At 35.7% G+C, this 4103-nt stretch overlaps 1 non-coding gene across 1 annotated transcript; it reads left to right on the top strand.

Moving 5' to 3' along the window:
• The first annotated feature begins 1568 nt into the window (after positions 1 to 1568).
• On the top strand, positions 1569 to 1650 carry TRNAL-AAG (transfer RNA leucine (anticodon AAG)). The gene has a single exon. It is a non-coding gene; the product is annotated as a tRNA-Leu (tRNA).
• Positions 1651 to 4103: the final 2453 nt, after the last annotated feature.

Raw genomic sequence — 4103 nt, 5'->3', positions numbered from 1 at the left:
ATTTACTATTTTTTTAATTAAATTGAGTAAACCAGACTAAACAAAATAATAAAGGAGCTTTAGTTATTCAACTAAATCAAAAGTTCAACCACAGATTTGTTTTATAAATATCAGATTTCAAACATTGCCATCGGCAACTTCTACCACAACCAAAGTAATTCGATTGTGCATGAAAGTCTTTAGCGGAACTTTGTGCGGTTGTATTTACTTGTTTAATTTTTAGAAAAATGTAAAATCGTAAATAGGTTTTCAAATTCTGGGGGGGCTAAAATTTTTCTGGAGGGGTCTAAGCCCCCTCCCCAGAAGCCTTCCTACGCTTATGCTCAGCGTCATCGAAAATTTGGACCATCGGATGAAGGTGTGCCACCGAAGTCGCGGCGCCCATTTGGCCGATATTTTATTCCATACATAATTGAGTAATACCAATATATCATAATAAAATAAAATTACAATAATTTCCTAAATAGTTTGTGTTTTATTCAAAATCATCATCGGCCCTTGAAATTTTAACCACCCTTTATATACCCAGCAAAAAAATTTGGAAGTTCTTCTAAAGGCAAAACATTAAAAGCACATCCCAAAATATCCTCCCAATGATGTTCTTTATTTTAACTCCACAGGAAGTTAATTTGAGTTTTTATATTTTTAATGGAAAATTTATTTGTTTGTTTCAAATAGCTTAAAAACAGATTAAGAATGAATAAAATTATACAAATTATTTCAATTTTGCCGAAAAACAGGCTAGGTCCATTCTAGAAAAATTGCGAAGTTTTGAAAATATTTGATGTCAAACGTTCCAGACAAGCGTCAGGCTGCATTAAAAATAATAAAAAAATTTAAAAAATGTTTTATTTTTCTAAATATCACAAAATTTCCTAATTCACAAAATGCTGAATTCGCATTACCCCTTAAGAAGTGATGCAAATTCAGTGCACCGGCTATTGAAATGGTGGACATCCGTCCTAACAAGCCCATGTTAAATTCATCGCTTCTGCGCCAATTTTGCACCACTCCAAAAAGAACATTTTCACTACATTTTTGGCGACGCTTTTTTTGCTGGGATAATATTGCAAATAGAGAAAAACTACTAAAATAAAATAATAAAACATTTTTTTCATCATAGCCAAAAAAAAAAAAAAACCATCAAAAACTTCAAAATAAGTTTTTTTTGCAGATTTTTGGTAAAATTTTCGTAAAATTTTGGTAGCTTATTTTTGGCACGAGTGGCAACCGTGAAAGATACCCGCATTCTATATGAGATCTCCTACAGTTTTAAGACAATAATAATGCGTCATCCCTAATATTCTAATTTTGTTTAATATTTTGACAAGACTATTCATATATGCATTGTTTTCAACGCTTTAATGCTCCAGCTAACATCAGAATTTTATTGCCAGAACACTGTGTCATCGAAAAAAGAGAGACACACACACACACGTGTGGTCTTGTGTGTTTGTTAGTTTGCCGAGTAAGTTCTATTAAAAACACAATGAGAATTTCTCAGATACTTTTTTCACCCACCATGTTACTTGGGTGTATGTGTGTATCTATGAATTCTCAAGTAAATGGGTAGCGTGGCCGAGCGGTCTAAGGCGCTGGTTTAAGGCACCAGTCTCCTCGGAGGCGTGGGTTCGAATCCCACCGCTGCCAAGATGTTTTTTTATTTTTTTTATTATACTTTTATTTTTTTTTGTATTTTTTTTTGTGCCGATTTTCTTTTTATGTTATTTTTTTATTACCTATGGGTTGTTTAAATCATTATCGAGTTATATTTCGCAAATAAACATGAGTTCAGTTTAGACTCACGTACAGAGATTATCTTTTAAGTGCAACTTGCCGGGCCACATATGTTCATCAATTTACGACCCTTGATTAGCCTCTAAATATACCGATATCTCGCTTCGAATGAGGCTGTTTTATTGGATGGCCACTAGTTGAGAGTGAGAAAATTGTTTTCATTTGTTGATTTCGGTTGTTTGCATTAAAATCATGACTAGATTTTCATTTTTGGATGACCATATATATACTCTTGCACAGTGATTCAAAAAATACCAAACGCAAATTTTCTAGGATTGTTATTGATGCGTACTAGAGGTGTGCACGTGAGTAATATTTTACTCACGCCCATGCACACTCACGACGGAAAAATCTTACTCACGCACACTCAAGAAAAGAAAATTTGTACTCACGCACACTCACGTACGAAAATGTCGTGTCTCACGAATAAAACCGTTACTCACGAAAAATATCGTGACTCGCGAAAAATGTCGTGACTCACGAATAATTTGATGAGTAATTTACCTTAGCGACATGTCTAAAAACGTGAGCATGATTAAAAACGAGAGCGGTATTAAACTCTTAACATCCCAGGTGTCACTAAAATTGTAAATGCGTTTTATGTCCGAGGGCGGGATTATTTTCGTGAGCGTATTTTTCCGAATTTCGTTACTCACACACATTCACGAAGAAATTATATTCGTGACTTACGTTCACGCACGACATTTGGTTTGTTAATCACGCTAACGCACACTCACGACGTTGCCATCAACGTAAATTTTCGTGAGTGCATCAATTTAAAAAAAAAAATAATTAATGTTGTTGTTTGATAGTTGACCTTTAAACTGTTAATTATATTTGTTTAGTTCGGCTTGAGGTCATACTCGTATGAATAAAAACAGATGTTGTTGATGTACTCGTTTGCGAATAAGTTCATTGTTCTTTACATCTAAAAAAAGTTTCCCTGAACATCGAACATCGGAGATGTTTCAAAATATTGGATAATTTTAAATAAAAATACAACTAAAAAAAAAAAAAAACAAAAAACAAATATATACGGCCGTAAGTTCGGCCAGGCCGAATCTTATGTACCCTCCACCATGGATTGCGTAGAAACTTCTACGAGAGACTTTCATCCACAATCGAATTACTTGCGTTGTGTTATATTAACTTCTTAACATCGTTTTCTAAATTGTGAGTTAGTACGTGGTAGAGAGCCAGAATTGAAATATGGGGGTCGCTTATATGGGGGCTATATACAATTATGAACTTGATATTGACCAATTTTTTGTGATTGGGGATCGATTTATCTGGGGGCTATATATAACTATAGACCGATAGTTAGGCATGGTTGTTAACGGCCATATACTAGCACAATGTACCAAATTTCAACTGACTCGTATGAAATTTGCTCCTCCAAGAGGCTCCAAAACCAAATCTCGGGATCGGTTTATATGGGGGCTATATATGATTATGGATTGATATGGACCACTTTTGGCATGGCTATTAAATATCATATACTACCACCACGTACCAAATTTCAACCAGATCGAATGACTTTTGCTTCACCGGAGGTCAAATCTGGAGATCGGTTTATATGGGGCTATATATAATTATGGACTGATGTGAACCAATTCCTGCATGATTGTTGGATAACATATACTAACATCACGTACCAAATTTTAACCGAATCGGATTAATTTTGCTCTTCCAAGGGGCTCCGGATTTCAAATATGGGGATCGGTTTATATGGGGGCTATATATAATTATGGAACGATATGGACCATTTTTTGCATGGTCATTAGAGACCATATACTTACACCATGTACCAAATTTCAGCCGGATCGGATGGAATTTGCTTCTCTTAGAGGCTCCGCAAGCCAAATCGGGGGATCGGTTTATATGGGGGCTATAACACATCGAAATATTGCTCTAAGACCCCATAAAGTATATATATATTCTGGGTCGTGGTGAAATTCTGAGTCGATCTAAGCATGTACGTCCGTCCGTCCGTCTGTTGAAATCACGCTAACTTCCGAACGAAACAAGCTATCGATTTTAAACTTGGCACAAGTAGTTGTTATTGATGTAGGCCAGATGGTATTGCAAATGGGCCATATCGGTTCACTTTTACGTATAGCCCCCATATAAACGGACCCCCAGATTTGGCTTGCGGAGCCTTTAAGAGAAGCATATTTCATCCGATCTAACTGAAATTTGGTACATTTTGGTGTTAGCATAAGGTCTCTAACAAACATGCGACAATTGGACCACATCGGTCCATAATTACATATAGCCCCCATATAAACCGATCCCCAGATTTCGCT

The sequence above is a fragment of the Haematobia irritans genome, chromosome 1 (genome assembly GCF_050003625.1).
Source record: "Haematobia irritans isolate KBUSLIRL chromosome 1, ASM5000362v1, whole genome shotgun sequence".
Taxonomy (NCBI): domain Eukaryota; kingdom Metazoa; phylum Arthropoda; class Insecta; order Diptera; family Muscidae; genus Haematobia; species Haematobia irritans.
The sequence above is the reverse complement of the archived record's forward strand: the minus strand, read 5'-3'. Positions and strand labels throughout refer to the sequence as shown.